The 21,404-nt window shown below is 37.1% G+C and overlaps 1 protein-coding gene across 2 annotated transcripts in view; it reads right to left on the bottom strand.

Annotated features, from left to right (window-relative positions):
• The window catches only part of SI (sucrase-isomaltase), a 209,472-nt gene that overhangs the window by 179,382 nt on the left and 8,686 nt on the right, over nt 1–21,404 (bottom strand). The window contains exons 1-2 of one of the 2 annotated variants that reach the window (XM_075202076.1): nt 1,248–1,262; nt 975–1,123 (exon numbers count right to left, since the gene is read on the bottom strand). The gene's annotated coding sequence lies outside the window, so the exon portion shown is untranslated. Of the gene's footprint in view, nt 1–974; nt 1,124–1,247; nt 1,263–21,404 lie in introns of those variants that run through there. The other variant, XM_075202075.1, reaches the window with a different exon arrangement.

Below are 21,404 nucleotides of genomic sequence, written 5' to 3' on the forward strand. Positions count from 1 at the left end.
AAGATTCATCAAACTGCAGTACTGACCACTGATATTAGTTTTCTCATATTTTTAGTCTATTGTAGTTTGAAATACACTGTTTAAATTGTTGTCTTGATAGAACCATGTGTTCATCTGTCCATGTGTCTCCACCATATTGTCTGGGATGGAGAACCAGGTAACAGAGAAATTATGTGAGTTTCCAAGCTGTGGGCTTGTACCCGAGGACTCAGCATCTACAGCTCTGCTGTAAAAAAAGCATGTGATGGTCTGCTGGTCAGGCCTCTCAACCTGGGAGTCAGCCTGAGAAGTGGCCTGTTGCTGTGTGCGTTTCAGTTTTTAAATGCGTAGTCATTTGTGTTTTGTGAACTAGGCACTCCTCACTGTTAGCTAGGGGCTTAATGTAATATAGAGACTCAAAAAGGTTCCATGAAATAATCACCTCATTCCCCATTTGACTACAAAATGTTGCACGTCTCACTGGTTGAATATGGCCTTAAGTGTAACCAGTCCTATTCCAACCATACCAAACTGCTGAATCAATTGACCTACATTGTCCCACCTCAACTCATAGGCAGTAAATTCCACAAAATGTAAGTTTCCAAATACAGTGTGAAATGACCGCAAAGAGGTAAAAGCAAAGGTGGAACTCAAAAATTGTATCACCAAAACTTCACACCTCTGCAAAACAACCTGTTCAGCTGCAAAATCTGATCTGTGCAAAATTCCACTTTTTTACAAACAATAAATTTATAATTTGGGTTGTGACTAAAGTTTTGCATGGTTAACCTGTACCTGCACCGTGTAATATGTAGATACTTAAATAATAAGTGCTGTTTTGTTAAATTGTTTTACATTTTTGACTCAAAAAAAATTAAGGAAACTTATCTATATTTTGCTGCACTATTAGCTTTTCATATAGTCTATTTCTAAAGTCACATTACTTGCTATTCAAAGTAAATACAGCATTAGTATACTATAGACAATGTACTAACCTTGATTTACCAATCTCCTCTCTTCCTTTCTGTTGCGCAACCAAGTGAAGAGAACTTTCAACTTAAGACACAACCTTTTTATACTCCTGAGGCCATTTAATGTTTTTTTACAGTGGTATGTGCTAGACAATCAGTCAGTGATAATATATCTGTAAAATTAATGATAAAAAAAATCATTAACTTGGAAAAATGTTGCCATAGATAATGCTTCTTTGTTAATAATCTTTCATTTTAAAAAAATATATTGAAATAAACAGCAAGTTAAAAGTTTACCTAATCAGGTTGAATACGAAGTTCATGGAGAAAACATTCACATAGTTCACATAGCTGCTACACAAATCTATTTTAGAGAAAAAAAGTGGGGACTTTAAATGAGAAAGCTCACATCTATGTGTTTACAGTGCAGTACAGTGGGCTCATATTGATGACCGTAGTTTGGTCACTTGAAACATCACTTTTATGTTCCCAAGGATATATGTTAGAGATGTGACAGCTGACCTGATAATTGTACCTATAATTTGCTGTTACCACTAAGTAAGTATCTGGTTTAGCAAAGCAGGCATCACTTGCATTTATTAATTTTAATTTCAAGTATAAATGTAATGTGATCAAGATCAAGTACGTTTATTAAATTATTTCAAGTAAAATAAAGAAAAAAACAACATCCACCGTGCAAAGCAAAACAAATACACAATAAAGTCTCCCAACATTTAGAATAACAATAATCTTGCATAACCTCATTAGGTATCAAGAATATTTCAGAAATAATGGGTATAATACACTGATATGTTTTCTTCCTTAAAATGAGAGTGTTATGCAAACAACATAAAGGTACATTAAATTGTCATGGATGCAATTCATGCAGGTATTGCAGAATACTATTTGTCAGCATATGAAAATAGCATAGGATAACTAAAGTTTTATTTCCCAGTCTCTAGTGAGGTATACATGCCATTTGTAACTTTAGTTTACCAGGCCTACTCTATTATGAAAGTTTGGACACTCCTTAGCCATCCATGACCTTGGTATTGCCACTCCGGCAAATGAAAGTAAATTCAGCAGGTATTGATGGGACCACTTGTCCATTTTCACCTTTAGTCCAAATAGAGACACTCGAGGGGTGTACAAAGGGATGGAAACACCAGTACTGCTAATACAACAAGTCACATGATACCAAAACCTATTGACTATTGGAATACCCATAGTTGAAGTTCATGAAGACTATTTAAAAAATAAGATGTGCCCATTGTTGCATTTACAATATAGATTGCCTAGGTCAGGGGTGGTCAACCTGCGGCTCTCCAGGTGTTGTGAAACTAAAAGTCCTAGCATGCTTTGCCAGTAGATAACCAGCAGATAGGTGGCAAGGCATGCTGGGATTTGTAGTTTCACAACACCTGGAGAGCCGCAGGTTGCCTACCCCTGGCCTAGGTATATGCATAGGGTTGCCCTTACAGCAGGGCAGCATATGCAGTATAGCTTTATGCTAATTTTATTTACTTTTATCAACTAGTTTTCCCTTTTCTCTACATAAACTTTATCAACTACCCATTTTCCAAACACAATTGGAGGCTTTGTTTGAATTCCTTATTGGTTTATATGTTCAATAGTCTGCTTGTACTGAGATCTGCTTGGGGAGGGACATGGTGCTTGTTTTTTTGCTGTCATCAATGGAAAGTCAATGGCTAATGAACAATTGAAAGGGTTGGGTGTGTTAGGACTTCCAGAGTAAACCACTTGGAATGTGCTGGTTATCCTGCCAGGAGGAAGCTGGGTGACTGCCCAAAAAATACAGTAGTTGCTTAAAAAGAAGGAGTGGTGTCTAAGCCCTCCTGGAATGTTTACAAGAAAGTCACAGCCTGTGATACTATGTCAGTTGATGTTAGATACTTTCCCCAACAGATAGGAAAAGTTTAAGTAATTTATCTGCATATTACACTGTGCTGTTGTTGAGTCCTTGGATCATGGTCACAGAAAAAGTTGGCAGCTTATAGGGTCTCCCAAGCAATAAAGAGCCAGGTACTCTTCAATAATTGTTTGTATTCTTCTAGTTCAGTATCCTTATGGTTGAAGAGTATACATTACAGAACCAATACCATACTGAAGGTGTTCTATTTGAAGGAAAATATAAATTAGTACTCAAAGCAGAGTATGAGGGCCGTGTTCTAGAAACACCCCAGATGATTAATTATTACACATTTTATAATCTATGGGTTTGATCTTAAGGTATTATAAATGTGGCAGCAACCCAAATATCTATGGGAGACACTGAAGGGAGCCAATCTGATAGAACAAGAGATGGGTGATTAGGTCCAAAATAATTACATTTTGAGTGCACCCTACATAAAGGAAACATACATTTATCCTTAGGACAGTACTTTTAAATTACTGTTTGCAGTGTCAGTGATGTTTACTGTTGCAGTAAATGTTTTTTCTAAGATGTTTAAGAGCATATTTTCAAGGTTTTATAAATGCTATTTACAATCAATGGTAGTGAATAAATGCAATTTGCATTTCAGTTTGTATATACAAGCAATCTATATGTATGTTTAAAAAAGATGATCCAACCATTGGCTGTGGAAATTCACCTGTGCTTTAGAATTTTCTAATGCTGGTTATAATTGTTATGCCCTTGTCAGAAGGTCAGCCAAGTCTGTGTTCCTAATAAACTACTGAATGTTCCAGACTGGAATAGAAGTCACAGAAAATAAAATTACCTAATCAGAGCTTCACATTGACAGTTTCTTTTATTTTCCCGAAAACAGCATTGCTGGCAAAAGAAAAATGTAATATTTTAAAAGTAACTTTATGAAAGTTAAAAAAAAATTACAGTTAAACATAAAGGGCTAGAGTTACTAAAGAGCGGATTTCTGCGGTTTTGCCAGCGGTATCAAAGCCACTGCATTTACTAAAGGGGAAACCACCATTAAAAACGTCCAACACTTTACAGATCGCCATCCCGATTTTAACAATTATGAATATACAAATAGCCGGACTTGCTAAGCTGGCGTTTGCAAAAGCACAATCCAAACGGCCAAAATAAAAGTTGTGGTTGTGGGAGGCGAGATTGAAGAAATCACAATCAATTGACATATATACAGTTTTGCATGTGATGGAGACAGAAAGGAGGGAGGAGGATGATGATGAACACCAGCCCCAGGTTCAATGGAAGATATGCCGTCCACAAAAAGTGCTAACCTCTTGAGGCTTTATGAGCAGATGAGAATTGATTTGGAGCCTGAAACATCCCGCTACCATGCAGTGTCTGGGCTGCACAAATTATTGTGTGTTGTCCACTTTATGACCTCAGGCTCCTTTTAGTCTGTGACCTCATGAGTCAATGAATAGTCAATAATAGAATTTATTAATTCTTGCCATAACAGGCAACATTTTCCAGGCACTTTTCTCATACATCTATCTGCTTCCCAAGCCAGGAATCACAGTGGCATGAGCTAAAGGTAGCTTTCTATAGGCTCTCAGGACTACCTAATGTCTTGGAAGCTATAGATTGCACTCATATTAGTCTGAGACCACCTCACCACAGGGCAGAGGTTTTCATTAATCACTACTACTACCACTCCTTGAATGTGCATGAGGTCTGTGATGTTAATTTGCATATAATAGTGTTATAGTGTTTTGGCTGGCTTTCCTTGGCCATATCATGATGCGTATATTCTGAGGCAGCCAGTCCTTTATGCCAAGTTTGAGAAAGGTGAAATGCCGGAGGGATGGCATTTGGATATGCAAAAGTCAACTTATGTGTATTATTTCAGCTGATTCAGAATATGGGTGTCACTCCTGGCTGAAGACTCCTCTCCTGCCCAGCACAATTATAAAGAGGAGCACATAGCCGCTAGAGGTGTGATAGAACGTACCTTTGGACTATTGAAGACCAGATTCAGGTGCCTTGATAAATCTGGTCGTGTGCTTTTCTACACCCTGCAAAGCTGTCCAATATTGTCTACTGCATAATCTGGCTTTACAACAACATAACAACAGTAAATCAGATTGATGGCTATATAATCCACAGCCACATTTGCCTCTTATAAGAGAAGTGATAATGAAAAAAAACCCAAAAGTTAATGATGTCGCACATTGCCAGCAACAACCATAAACTTTTTTTTACTGGGGAGGTAACAAAAATATATCGGGAAGAGGGTGGAGTGTGAATGTATGTGAATTTCTGTGCAGGCCAGCCGTACACAATACGTCACAATATTAAAACTTTGCATTTATTTGCTATATGCAAATGCAGATGAAAAAATTGGCTACTTGAACAAATCCTAAGCATTATATTTCTACCACCAGGTTAACCTCACCAGCTTGCTCTTCCTGGGCGACATGCCTGATTGAAGGAGGAGGATTTATTCTTTCTGCTGACTGTACTACAGGAGCAATGTTTTTGAAAAAAATATTTTTGAACACATGCAAACTCTGTGTGAGCAGTGACGAAAGCTGCTTAAGGACACACGTTGTATCTATCAGCATTTAAATATGTTGTTGTAAATATAAAAAAATAAAAAAATAAAAATATCATGGTACGTGGCATTTGCATTTTTAATAAAATATATATATTTGCAAAACACTCACCAGATTACTGTTGTAAAGGAGGGGCATCAGTGTCCTGCATATTCAACCCCTCAATTATTACAGGGGAAAGGATTTGACCCCGTTTACTTCTCATATAAAGTGGAATACCACCTGTGCCTGCTGCAGCCCTCCTCTCCTCAGCCATTGTTTCTTTTAGTCTTCTCGTTAAGTCTGAGAAGATCTTTCTACAATGGAACACAGAGCTCTTTAAGGGCCCCACAGCCAGGGAAGAGCTGGCAAATTTTGGACTGGGGGGCAAAACTTGAATCAGCAGCCTATTAGGAACATTTTAAAGGAAAACAAATGCAGATGGCTAAGTGACTACTCGCACACCAAGCACATTATTCACCAGATAGCTCCTGTCAATTAGTTCCTCACAATCCTATCAAAGTTAATGGGGAAGTGCCCAGGATTTTATAGTGCTAGTGATGCATAATCTCCTGACTGGTAAACTATCCAATAGTAAATTGTCTAGAGAAAGGGTGCTATTTAAATTTTGCGCTTGTAACATCAACTGACGACTTTGTAATCAAAACCGCTGAAAATTAACGTTGGTTTAATATTGATGCATGAAACTGCCCAACAGTAAATGCCACGGTTTGGAGCTCTAAAAAAACTGTGGCAATGAGCGGTGGTTACAAACTACCGCCAAAAGTGATTTTTAGTACATTTTTAGTAGAAATAGGCCAAAATTTTGCTAATTAAAATGATTTATATCAATTTAAATTAAATGGAACCCTAAATAGCATGTGTGGTCTACACCTTGATGACCAGTTTATTTAAAATAGATATGTTCCTTGCTATATATTATAAAGGTAGTAATTTAAGAAAGGATTATTATAAATTAAATAAGTGAGCCCAGATATTTCATATTTACCGCAAAACATGTCTTGACCAAAAGTAATAAATATTAAATTTACCCTGTATATTAAATCTTTATAGGGCCTAATATCAAATGCTGTATGTCACATGTATGTACAATATGCTGTTATAAGATACATTATTAATTCTATATCTTGAGACACGATCAAACAATTCCGTGATTAGGGACAAAGGATAACGATTCTTGATGGTAATATCATTCAAACCTCTATAGTCAATGCAAGGGTGAGACTGCCCTCTTTTCTTCACAAAAAAGAAACCTGCTCCCGGTTACGAATCTGCCTATACTTTGTATGTGGCAGCAGTACCTAAATTCTACCATAGGTGCTGCTGTTCTGCTCCTGAAGTTTACGCCTTGCCTGTAGGAGTTAATCTCTTTCCCTGATTAGAATTGCACTGGCTCACAGCTTCAAATAACTGCCTCGATCTGTGCTCTGTGCAGTTCATCGTTAATCCCTGGCTGCTGCTTGTTTCTCCCTGTTCCAGTGTTTGTTCTACTGCTGTTTGATCCCCGTTGTGACCTTGGCCTGATTACCAGTTTATTCTGATTCGCTTGTGACCCGGAACTCTGCCTGGATACTGAATACTGCTTGAACTTTTGTTGCTCTGACCTCGGCCTGATTACCAGTTTATGTTTGTTTGCTTGTGACCCTGAACTCTGCCTGTATCATGGTTTCATCTTGAACTCTTGTTGCCCAGACATCTGCCTGGTCACTGGACTCATCTACTCTGTTTGCTTCCCTGGACAGACTCGTGCATCCTGGCAATAGGGTAACTCTATATACTTGTTCCTGCATTTTAACTGTATCTGTCATTACTTGGAGCCTGTTGCTCTGCGGACTTTCCTGCCATTTATCACACCTGTTCATATTTGTGTATTGGAGTTATGCCTGTTTATGCTGCTACCTGAAAATCTGCATATCCCATGAACTGAATCCTTGTTTGCATATGTTGCCTAAATAAAGGTACTTGGTTTCTATACTTCCGTGTCCGCTTCCTGAATTCACTAGGAATCATAACACTTCGACAGGTGAGGAAGATGGATGGATAAATCCCTTCTCAAGGTTTTCCTGGATGTATTCAGACATTGATTTAGTCTCAGGAAGAGAGACCGGATAGGTATGCCCCCTAGGGGGTGTTTTCCCTGGCATCAAATCGATTGGAAAATCTCACTCTCTATGTGGTGGTAAGGAGTCAGCACCAGCTTTACTGAAGACATCTGAGAAGTCCCTGTAAGCTAAGGGTGGATGCTCCTCTTTGGTTAAACGAGAGCGGTTCACCTGCATGGGCTCATCGCTTGGCGATGAGGACTGCCGGGACCGAAGTTGGTTATGCGGCTTAACCCTTTCACCCTTTCCTTTCTCCAGGGCATGTTCCCGAAAGCACAAATCAACTTTAGTACACAGGAAAATTAGCCCATCAAGTGTAGAAGGCAGAACATGAGTAGATAGCTCATCCTTAATTTTATCGGACAAGCCACTCCAGAAAGCCGCAATCAGGGCCTCATCATTCCACTTCAACTCAGAAGCTAACATTTGTAATTGAACCAGGTACTGGCACACAGGACAATAGCCTTGTCAAAGGCGTACAATTTCTAAGGATGTCGATGTGGTTCTGCCAGGCTCGTCAAAAATCCGATGGGAGGCTGCTGTGAATACAAAACAAGAGGAAATCTGGGGATCTGCTCTTTCCCACAATGGAGATGCCCAGGCTAATGCTTGTCATGATAGGAGGGAGATAATGTATACAACTTTTGTTTTCTCCGTGGGGAGATTGTTGGGCAGTAGCTCAAAATGGATCTCACATTGATTCAGGAACAGTTTTGGATCACCATCAAACTTGGTAGGAGTTGGCAGAATAAGACGAGAAGCCATTGCAGGAACTTGAACAGGTTGAGCTTGTACAGAAACAGAGGAGTGACCTGAACTGAGAGTAGTTTGAATGATATCCAGGTCGGGAGGACAATTCTTGAAGAATCTGCATGATTTGTTCCTGTACGTTTTCCTGGCTCACGAGCAGATTCACCAGGCTTTGCATTGGGGCAGATTACAAGCGGGATACAATAGGCCAGTGAAATCTGTCATGCCTGAGGATCTGTTTGTACCCAGACTGGGTTGTGTCTCTGGAGCTGGACTGGTGACTATGTGAACAAAGCCTAGTGGCCTGATAATATAACTGTAGTGAATGGACTAGTACAGATTGTGATTACACTAGCAGAGGAGAGCAAACAGGAAATGGATTGTTGGACCAGACTGTAACCAGAATGCTGAAAGAGGATTGCAGTATCTGGACTGGAATCGGAATGCTGTATCCAGAATGCTGTAATCGGAATGCTGGAAGAGGATTGCTGAAACCGGACTGGAACCAGAATGCTGTAACCGGACTAAAACGGGAATGCTGTAACCAGAATGGAGCGGAATGCTGTAAATGGAATGGAACCAGAGTGGATGGAACCAGAGTGCTGGAATCGGACTGGAGCTAGAATGCAGACTGCACTTTCAGAGCAGGATCAATAACAAGACTGTAGCAAGATAGATAGCAAGACTGCAAACTGTTGGAACCAGGTTGACGTCTGAAATACAACGTTGCACTGGCAATAGGTATGGCCCCAGGAAGTCCTTTTATAGTTGTTGTTGGTTCCTGATTGGAGACTGCAGTCAGCTGGGCAGAACCAGCACTCTGAGTTGCTGAGATGGATTAGGTGACTATATCCAAGATGACAGCTCCCATGAACTGGCTTTGGAGGGAATCTGAAATGGAGGCTTTTATCACCTGATTGGCTGAGAGAAATCATGTGACTGAATCCAAGATGGCCTCGCCCATACTCTGATTCTAGAGGACTCTCTGGAGTGGAGACAGACTGGTCAGCATGTTACAGAGAGGTCTGAAATCTGCAGAGCCTGAGGACCGCAGGGACAACTTGGAAAGGCAGCGAAGAGGTAAGTGACAGAACCTAAGAGCCTGGTGTGTGACAATACCCATATTTTCAACACTGTCCTCCATTTTTACAGGGAGCATGGGTAACTGAAAAAAAAAAATTAGAAAAACAAAAAAAATTCAAAGGGAAGGATTCATAAAAGGTAACCAATAAATTAACCATTTAGTTTTGGTCTATGTGTTTAGTTTGTGTATATGGCCCTGATTCTATAATATAATATGAGGAGAGACAGATTTGATAGTACATGATGCATATGAATGGATTTTATTGACGCTGTTACAAAAGTGGATGACTCTTAAGGGTTCAACAAACATTGCATTTGGTCATCTACATTTTACGCACATATCCCACATGAAAACTGGATGAAAACTGATTACAAAGGATTGTTTCCATTAGAAGTGTAACTTTAGTACACATCAAGGGAACAGGGCCCAAGGTGCAGACAAAACAAGTTGTAGAGAGGGTGCAATATCATAATGGAAACAATAAAATATCAGGTGGAGGAGGGGAAATAATTAAATTAACAGAAATACAATTAAAACATTGCAATGGCGGTCTGTGCATGATGGCTGACAAAGGAGATAGCAATGCTGTTTTATTAAGTGTATATGGACTACTACATAGTGACACTGCAATAATTTACATTTTACATTACACAATAGCTGTCATAACCTTGGGTTACATAGCATGGTATAGCAGGGGCAAGACATGGTGCATTGGGGGATGACCTAAAATGTCCATGCCCAGGGTATAGACATTTATTTGCACCTCTGTTCCCACATTTGCAGTCACATTGAGGTGTGTCATTGATTTCACACACTATATTTTATTGTAGGTTCAATGCAGATTTTCCTCATGGAAGATAATTGTCAGAGAAATCCTTATCATCATCATCATTTATTTATTTATATAGTGTCACTAATTCTGCAGTGCTGTACAGAGAACTCACTCACATCAGTCCCTGCCCCATTGGAGCTTACAGTCTAAGTTCCCTAACATACACACAGACCAAGAGAGACTGAGGTCAATTTGATAGCAGCTAATTAACCTACTAGTATGTTTTTGGAGTGTGGGAGATAACCGGAGCACCCGGAGGAAACTCACGCCAACACGGGGAGAACATACAAACTCCACACAGATAAGGCCATAGTCGAGAATTGAACTCATGACCCCATTGCTGTGAGGCAGAAGAGATTAGTTTTTGACGAAATTGCATTATTTTACTTGAAAAAAAAAGTACCATAAAAACAAGTGTGAGCAAACCGGAAAGATGGGATGAAAACAAGCAACGCATATTAGAAAATGCATTGATAGTTAGGCAAGATGATATGGTAGAGGGATCAAGCCATAGACAGAAGACTCATTATCCACTGATGATGGCAAGGGATTCGAAAAGGTGCATTTAAAAATTGGTATAGTTTTTAAATGTTCTTATCAGGATGTCTGAATATTTTTCTCTAAAAAAAATACCTCCGTGCTTCTGAGATCTTAGTGTAACATGTATGTAGCACATAATATGCTTGATCACTACAGGATAGCATCAACCACAGATAAAAATAAAATGTCTGTATATAAAAATGCTAAATACAGTAGTAGTAGTAGTAATAGTAGTAGTAGTAGTAATAGTTATAGTTTGGTTTCATGAATAAAGTTGAACATGGATGAACACAGAATCATATTCCAAAATATCCTCTCCACTGGGAATGCCAGATTAGCTCCCAGATTAGGTCTCAACACGAACCCCCCATTATTCTCCCCTTACCTCCCCCATTTATTACCTTATTTATAGTCACACTCCCTCATATCTTTTAACATAACTTATTAATAACTTTCAATTATTATATCTTGTCTATAAATATATTATCACCCCATTTAGGATTGTTCTTTTTATTTCTATTACATTTTAAGATGTTATTTAATTAAGTATTTAATGAATTATATCAAAACTTTATAACATGTGTGACAAAAATTTTACAAATAAAGTATTTAAAATAAAAACTGAGCCATTGGCTTGTTTTTACATTTGTGAGTCACTTATATCAGTTATTCATATCATTTGATTTGGTTGAAACAATTAAACCAATAACATATTCACTGAATGAATAAAACTGTTATCCTGATGCAATACAAGTTGAGAGTAACCACAGACTATTTGCGTTCGACAAGTTTCACCACAGAACAGGCCAATTCACAGAGGTATAACGTCACATACATATATGCATAACATTCATACCTGTAAATCGGACCTGATTGCATTGTAGGCTAATTAACTTAATTTTAAAGTTGTTAACTGGTGATCTATTGCTGTGACAACAGCATTTTCTTACAGTTACATAGTTATTATTTCAAATATATAAAAATATATAAAAATGCTCAGTGCCAAATTTTCGAAGCATATTGGTATGTGAAAGGACATAATTTGTAAAGTGAATTCTTCCAATGAATTTCAAAATTCCCTAAAGAGGTGGGATGTTTCAGATTTTTACTCATGTTCAAGCTGTACTATGCTTACGATCATTAATAGTGTGCGTAAAGTTTTGGATCTATACTAAAATTGACTTTAATCATAATTTATCTTATCAATATTAGAATACACTGAGCTGCTTGGTGACCATATAAAAAAATTGTCACATGCCAATTGTTTTATACATGTCATAGAAACCCGAGGTGACTTCTAATATTCTTATATTTTACATAATCTACTAAATTACATTTAAAAATGACCCATCTCTAAATGCATTGTCAGGATATTCTCCTCCTCATTATAATTTCAGGAGATGGCAGTTTTATTTTTCTTTAATGTTTAGATTTGTACATGCTCTAATTTGACAAAAAATCTTAATCAGATTTTCTTTTATTTGAAAAATAATTTAAGCTATATGACTGCTCATCTAAAATGACTGTGGTACCAGTATTGTACTGGAATGCAGCTATAATGGATTAATAACAATCAAACCACAAGGTAAGTAACATACCACAGCGCCTTTGTGCAATGTACATAAATCCACTTCTTAAGCTAATGCCATCTCCCCAGGTGCTCCTCTTGGCTTGCGTTTGGAAAACGTTGCCATAAGTGATGTCTCCTAGGAATTCACCTACCATCTTGAAAAACAGGTGGCTGGTATAATTGCTGTGTGTTTTAGAATCATATCACTAATGTGTAATTGAGGTTTTGGTTTCCCAAAGTGACTCAAGGTGTTCTCTGCTACTTGAATTTATTAGTTAAGTGTGCCACAAGTTTAGAAATGTAACTATTTCACTTCACTGTAGGTTGATTTATCTTTTTCCTATAAGCTACAAGATAGGATAATAAGGAAATTGTTTGGAGTGAACAGTCTACCTATTATATTTTAAAAAATATTGTCTATATTAAAATACACTGTAATGATATTGAATAGTAGTAGAAAAAAGCATTGTGGCTAACATTGGTTGAAAAGTAAAGTTACAAGCACGTGCAATGTAGACAAAATAACTTGTTCATATTTGAGATTTTGATGTAAAATTAAATTGGGAATGTCGGTAAGTATAGACCTGTTTAACATACGTGCTGGTGTTAAACTACATAACTAAGTTAATAGTTATGATAATACATAAGTGATGGAAAAAAAACCCTAGACATTTGCTTTTATTAGAGTACCTTGCACTAATCCAATGAAAGCTATTGCTAAAAGCGGGTTATTATAGGATATTAAACCTTTGTACTTATGCAGCTACATTACCCATAGAACAAAGAAGCTAACAACAGTAAGCTATATATGCATACAAGTAGCAATTGCTTCTGCTGCAAATGATTTATAACCATAGTGTTGGATAAGCTTTATCTCTTTAAGGAGCCAAGCTGCTTAGTAATCTGAAAACTAAATTGAAGGTTAGAAAGTCTGGGTATTATATCACCATAAAGGTAAACACATATGTGACCTGTGTCCTATGTAATCATCCATTTACTTCATTAGAGCCTATAGACACACGATTTGGAACCACACCACATCAACTAGTCACACCCCTTTTAAATACTCCAGCTGACACAGAACATTTGCACAGAGCAGAATGTATTGACATTACCCAATATAGTTAAATGCATATTTATTGATATTCCTCAGTCTTCAGCACATTTTTCAGTTCTGATTGAAATAATGAAGCTTCAGTCTTGAGTTAAAGTTTTAGCCTATTTCAGAATCCTATCCGCACAGAAAAGAAAAGAGCCAAGCAAAATAAAGACACATTGTGCAGAATAAAAGCCTCCTTTCAGTCTCTGCCTCCCCTAGGCACAACCTAATGTGGGTACTACCTGTATGGCATCAGCCACTTGATGCTCATGTTGAGCAAACTAATCCCATTAGACCTAATTAATGCTTCCAGCAGATGGCCACATACATATATCTTGATTGAAGATGACATGTCCACATTTATTCACCTAGCAGCCCCAGTCGATATCCAATACACCTGAAGATTGCTGGTCATTTTGGGCTCATACACACTCTTTTATTCAACATCCCTTCAAAGTTTTTTATTATCCAGTAATACTTAATGGAGAAGTATACGAAAATCAGAAAAAACATTAAAAGTAAATCATTGCTGCGGTTGATGATTATGCCATAGAAACAGACATCATCCACAGCTTCTTTCTGTGTCACTGTGAAGAGCACTGCCAAACAATGTAATGTATGGGTTGTCAGGGTAAGTATGGGGAAATGCAAAGGTAATTTTTAAATGTAATCTAGTATATTTTAAACATAGTTCTCCAAATTACAGAAACAAATCTCTTATATGGAAAATCCAAAGACTGAAGCATTCTAGGTAGCAAATCCCCTACCTATATATGTGTGTATAAATAAATTAATATTAATTTCCAGAAATTAATGTGTACTAGCACAAACTTTTTTGACAGAAATAATTTTAAAACAATTTCTCTTTAGAAATCATAGTGTTTTTATAGCATCTGTTATTGAGCATCCTTGGATTATTCAGATTAGGGATTTTCATAGTTTTCCATATGGGTGTTCTGCATAAAATATACTACATTAAGGTAAAAATGACCCCTATTATCCCCACAAAGACTCCATACCTGATCTCCTATTCAGGCTCACCTATACCTCTCCTGGCTTAATCTCTACTACCTCCAGCTATTCCTCAAATAAAGGACAGCATCTCAGAGATTTAGACACTGTTTTTTCCAGACGTAGCAAGTATTTTACAGATTTGAGCCACAGAGAGAACAAACTTCAGCATTTTATAAATGAGAGTGCTGATGCCCTTTCTGAGGAGGAGACCCCACTAAATATGTTAGCCTAATCCAGGAAAGAAATACTACTGAACCTGAACAACTTGGAAAGTAATCCCAGCAAGCTAATTTACAAACCAAAAATCACATTTGGAATAACCCACAGCAACCAATCAGACATTTGCTTTTATTTGCTAATTTGCAATATATCAATCAAATCTAGTTTAATACTGTCACCATTACCTGACCCAATAGTAAACCAGCAATATATTTAAAAGGATTCCCCCGTTATGTGTGCAGAGAAGGACCCAGCCACAAATTTCCAATATTTTTTACTTCCCATTTACGATCTCCAATAAGCCACTTGATCTACTCCCTATGCCCATTCATCCTGCTAATACTACTAGCGCTCTCATGTCTCTGGCCACTTTCTTTACCCACACTATCCATTATTTTTTACAAATGCCCCAATACTGCTCTCCATGTCAACTCCTCCTAAGATAGAATTGCTAGTAAAACACGAAGACTGGTCTAAAAAAGTGTTGGATGTTTTTTTTTTAATTTTTATTATTATCTTTAATTTATAAGGTGCCACAAAAGGTTTGCAGAGCCGTGCATGACATTTGCAATAGTATACAATAAACAAACAGCAAGAATTTATAACACATTATATCAGTGAATCCCAAACTTTCTCAGTTCAAGGCACCCCTAGGGTCTCAATAATTTTTTCAAGGCACCCATAAGTCAAATTAAATACCAAGTATTCCCCCACCTTGCTTACCACCGGCACTGGCCGCTGCACCACTGTGAGATCTCTGTGGCACCTCAGGGAGCCGTGGAACACAGTTTGGGAACCACTGCATTATATAATACATGAAAGCCAAAATAATACAAAGACCAGAGCTCTACTAATGAAACAAATAATACACAGATAACTCAGTAATGCAGATGAAGTTATTTATGGGACAGTAAGTGAGAGTAATGCAATGTCCATAGTGAAGTAGGCCTGGGCTCAAGAAAACAGGGCTAGGGAAGCAGGCCTACGGGTACAGAGGGTGATGGAATAGTAGAAGGAGAATTCTCAACCTTTTAACTGTGTAGACACTATGACTGTGCAGATATTTTCACGGTCGACATTTTGACTGTCGACTTTTCATATTCAACCTCTATGGATATATTTGAGGGGGAGAGATGATTGATTGAGAGCTTTGTAGGTGAGAGAGAGAAGTTTAAACTTAATTCTGTAGGCCACAATGTATTTTTAAAACCCAATTTCACTTTTTTTGCAACAAGTTCATAATTGATCTAATTTTTTCTACACTTTCTTTTTTTGAAATTCCCCTTCTCTATGTAACAGATATTTTACATGGTACTGTCTGGCAAAGTCAACTGTAATTATTTTGTGCTATTAAACACAGCATGATCAACAGACTCCATAGGTGTATGTGCGCCTCTAATGGAAATTATTTATTTTAAATATCCTGTGCTCAATATAGAGAGAAAATAAGCTGCTAAACAGTTAAATGCATATTGCCACAAAATGAAAGAATTATAAAGACGTAAAATTATAAAGACGTTAAATAATTTTGGATACTTTGGAATTAGCTACATTTTCAAAAGCGCTTGACGCTGGGATGCAGGCTTAAATGTTTTGATCAAAATAGGAACTAATACCTCATGTTTTCATTTTGCTAGACACACACAGATATGCAGTGTGAAGGATAAGTGCTGACAACTGTCTTTTTGTTTTGTATAAATATATGGGCATTTATATTGCCACGCAGCTGGTACCACATACAATTTGGAATATACTGAGCGCGGGCTTATTGCCAAGCATCTGGTACCATATATAATGTGGGATATACCGAGCGCAGGCTTGTTTTTTCTCACATTTTCAAAACTGTTACACAAAAATTAATATTCACTTCACTACCCATTTTAACCCCACAAATTTTAGCACTTTTCAGCACTTTTTCGGCAGCTGAATGTAGCCTTAAGTTTTTTGAGTCCTACCTCAACCACACTACACAGCATAACTAATTGACAGTTGTTGTCCTCGTGTTAACAAATAGGCAATTGTTTAAATTAAATAAAATATAATTTAGTTGGTAGTAGTCAAAATTGACCCTAGTCTCTCCCTCTGTCTGTCTGTCTATGTCTGTGTGTGAGTGTGTGTCTATATTAGGTAATTTAGACTGTAAGATCCAATGGGGCAGGGACTGATGTGAGTGAGTTCACTGTACAGTGCTGCAGAATTAGTGGCGCTACATAAATAAATGATGATGATGATGATTAAGGAGAAATTGTTTGAAATATTATTGATAATAGATTTTATATATATATATATATATATATATATATATATATATAAACAAAAACAATAGATAATGCAGCACGTAACTCTGAGGAGATGAACAAGTTCAAATAATGTCCCTTTGGGCAATTGGTAATCCTATGTTCAGGCGGCTGCCAAATCCCCACAAAGCCAGATGGTGGACTGGAATAAATCTAAAACAAAATAAGCGGGAGGGGGCGCCACATAGTATAATACTGCATATAACAATACAGGATAATGTGCCAAAAAGCAAAATATAGGTCACCAAGTGGGTATAGACACACAGATATTGTAGGTCAATCAATGAAGAAAGTGCACTCTGGAACACCGACACCAAGCCAATATGTTATGCGTACCAGATATAAAAACTTTGGGGCTTATCTGTAAAAGTAGCTGGTATCTTCATGCGTCGGGATGAGTTCAGGTTCTCCTTCAGAACAATGGGATGCTTCACTCAGCAAGTAGGGTTCAAAGCTGACACTTCATATACCCTCAGTAATAGCCAGGGTTATAGGATGGAAGAAACTCACATAGTGTGATACTGTATATCCACACATTTATTTGTAAAAAACAATACAGATGTACACTTACATAAAACACTTTAAAATGAGCTTATCTGGGTATCTTTATACAAAGCCAAACCGTTAGAGTCAAAAATGGAGGCTCACCAACATGCTGCTGGATATGGAGTCAGTAGGCTCATAAGATACAGTCCTCAACGTGTTTCATCTAGTTAGATAAAGACTTCATCAAGAGGAATAAGAGTATGTGACTACCTATGTCACAGAAATATATAGTGTGCGCCGCGCCATCTTGCGCATGCGCACAAGTGGCGTCTCTAGGCGCTGAGCGTGGGGATGTCTGAGACGTCTAGTCTGATCATTTTTTCATCAATCAACCAACTTTATGCACAACATATTTTAGAGACAAGCAGAGCAAACTTTTGTTGCTAGGCAGCAATAGCGCTGCAGAGCGGCATACACATATGTGATATATAATAAGTTCTATAACTGTTGTCATTAGTTGTCAAAAATAGACTTGGTGTTCCAAATTCATAATATATATATATTGACATTATCAACAAGCCCCAAAAAACATAGCATCAATATATACAAACTGGATAGGCTTATGTAACAAATAGAAACAGCAAATATAACATGAGAGATTGAGTGTCTCCTTGCCAAACTATTATAAGCCCCAAAGTTTTTATATCTGGTACGCATAACATATTGGCTTGGTGTTGGTGTTCCAGAGTGCACTTTCTTCATTGATTGACCTACAATATTTGTGTGTCTATACCCACTTGGTGACCTATATTTTGCTTTTTGGCACATTATCCTCTATTGTCATATGCAGTATTATACTATGTGGCGCCCCCTCCCGCTTATTTTGTTATATATATATATATATATATATATATATATATATATATATATGTATAATATAAAAGCCTAGCGGCGTGTGTTAGTCTGTGTGTGAAAAAAAAAACAAGCTGCAGCGCCACCTGCTGGGCGGAGTTAGACACAGACCTACTAAATTCTTAGCATTATCTAATATATAAAAGTAAAAGCCTAGCGGCGTGTGTTAGTGTGTGTGTGTGTGTGTGTGTGTGTGTGGAAAAAACTATTTTCTCAGAAAGGGCTCATCCAATTGACCTGAAATTTGGTATACTAACATTATTTGACAAAAAAATTAGAATAGTGAAGTCAGTTAACTTCCATCATCCCCCCTTCCCCCGTGGGAGGGGTAGAAAAGGCTAAATTTACGAGTTGAGGGCTCAAACTCATTTTCGTGAGGTAATTTTACCTCATGAACACACATTAAAAAGGGCGCTTGCGTCGGGAAGTAAAGCTCTTCCCCTGAGGAGGCCTGGGCTAGGCCCAAATGCATGACAAGAACCTTTTTAAGACCTTAAGTAGCTTGATTTGACTAGAATGCATGAGTATCATGCACGGGTTAACTTGTATATATGTATATAGTCATTGTGTGTCTTGCAACAAGTAGTCCTTGCATATACTAATGGGTATTGAGATTAGGAGCTGGAATCAGAATAGGTATTTTAATTATAACGGGTTTGCAATTAGCTACCACCAAGTGGTCACTGATAATTACATTAGGGACCCGAAGCAAAATACTTATTTGGCACATCAAAGCTAACCCAGAAGATAATTATGGATGAAATGACATTCAACATTGTATCGTACATTATGTAATATAGCTTTGTGTTTTTGTTATATAGGTAGTTAAGGAAGTGTAAATAATTAGAAGACTTATTACCATTGTGTTTGCTTATCTTGTATTTTTATGACTTACAATAAATACATTAGTGAAATAGAGCTGAGTTTTCACGTCTTTAACTTACTTTGGAATCGCTAAAGCTATAAATATAAAGCTATAGATATAGATAAATAGGTTAAAACTGCATATATGTATCAGGCTGCAAGGTTGGACAAATATTTTCTGTATAATCAATGAGCCAAGATAATATATGTTTATATATAGTTTATTTATTATCACATAGATATATTCCTTGGACTGTAGCGATAAACAGTAATTCCTTTTTAAAACACGAGCTACACGCACACATACGTTGGAATGTGTTTATATAAATGTGTGATTGAACTAGTTAGTAATTTCGCCCTTTAGTTATAAGCCAATCAATTGTAAGCCTGACATAATATATTTGAAGACATATATGAGAGTTATATAAGATAGATCCATATAGATATATATATATATATTAAAAGTTATATGGAAAATAGAATAAATATCAGATTCCGCCACACTTGCCATATTCATAGACTATAAATTCTGCAAAATATGAGTTTCCAAATACAGAGCAAAATTATATTTTGTTGAAAGGCGAATCAAGAGAGGAACTTAGAGATTGTGTTGCAAGAACTTTGTACCTTGGTGGAGTGATCTTTTCCACTGTAAAAAAAATATTGCCACAACTCTCCGGTGATCTCTTAGTGTTGACTGTGTAACTGTTGTGACTTACATTTACTTGGTCAAAGTCTACAGCCATGTCACATATATTAAATTCTGCATTTTAACATGCGTAAGCAAATACACATTATATCACAGAAATATTGAACTTTGGAGTCATTTGACACGTAAATAACTCCCTTACATCTGTATGATACTTGCCATATACATTGAGCTACTGAATTATCTTAGAATCATGTATTTAATGACTTCTCATAAAATACAAAACTTTGATGACATATTTCATTCACATTGTTATAACTTAAACATTTTGCTACCTGCAGAGCTGGAATGACATTAAATTTCAACACTTTTCATCTGACAATTTCACAGAACAAAAATGCATATCACATATTTTAAGGGTCAATAAAATACAAATTAAATGATTAAATAAAAAATTATCATTCAAATAGATATATGCACACATTATTTTTGCTCATACTTTTTCAGTGACTATATACACCTATGATAGATTCCTGCAAACTTCAAGCTAGTTGTAGGATTTTTAATTTCAGTCATCATTATTTTATTCCTCAGGGGACCTTACCTGCCAACACAAACAGAACCATTCTATGGCATTCATGCCCCAAGAAATAAATTATATATAAAGGCCACAATACAAAGCAACCTTAGCACTTTGTCTCCAGCCAATCAGAGTTAATAATAGATTGTAGTGAGCATAGACATTTTTAATCCAAGTGGGATCATTGACATGATAGAAGAACTAAAAAAATTACTGTCCGGAGAACCAAAAATCGGGAGAAAACAGCTCTTTTCTAAAGAGAATGGAGAAAATAGCTAAGTTTTACACCGACAACCTTAAAAACCAACAGCATCTCAAGATGGCTTTAGGTTACTTTTTTAATAAATTCAAATGGACTTCAGCCACGCATGCGCAGTGGCCACTAGGGTCAGATACTCTATTTGCTGGCAGAGCTAGGTTGCCAATGAAGGAGGATTCACTTAGTTTGGAAGCGGTGGGGGTGGTTCGCCAGGACTCACCAATGAGCCCTACATCCAAATGGCAGGACATTGTGTGTGGTATGCAGCCATACAAGATGAATATGACTGCCGCCCACTGGCCACCAATGTCCAGTAGAGTCCTATGTCACCAAAACCCTCACCAAAATCCTGTTGCACCATAGGTTACCTGAGTTAGTTCCTGAGCTGCCATGGTGGGGTTCAATAGGAATTGCTGTTAAGAAGATGGCAAAACACAACAAATGATTATAGCCTCATTTATAATATCTTCAGTACTGACAAGCTTTCTATACTGCTCCACATGGAATATATAGATATTGCTTGTACCTTTCTTATATAATAGTGAATTCTGGTTAATAATGAAAGCAAAAAGAACATCACTTCATATACAACCTCTGTCTAAAATATTTGTAAACATACATAATGAAAGTTTAAGGTCAGTTTTGAATGTTTAAGGCATTTTGAAAGGAGTTTGTATCCTCTGTTTCTTCTAAG

This window comes from Mixophyes fleayi, chromosome 3, assembly GCF_038048845.1.
Source record: "Mixophyes fleayi isolate aMixFle1 chromosome 3, aMixFle1.hap1, whole genome shotgun sequence".
In the NCBI taxonomy this organism is placed as follows: domain Eukaryota; kingdom Metazoa; phylum Chordata; class Amphibia; order Anura; family Limnodynastidae; genus Mixophyes; species Mixophyes fleayi.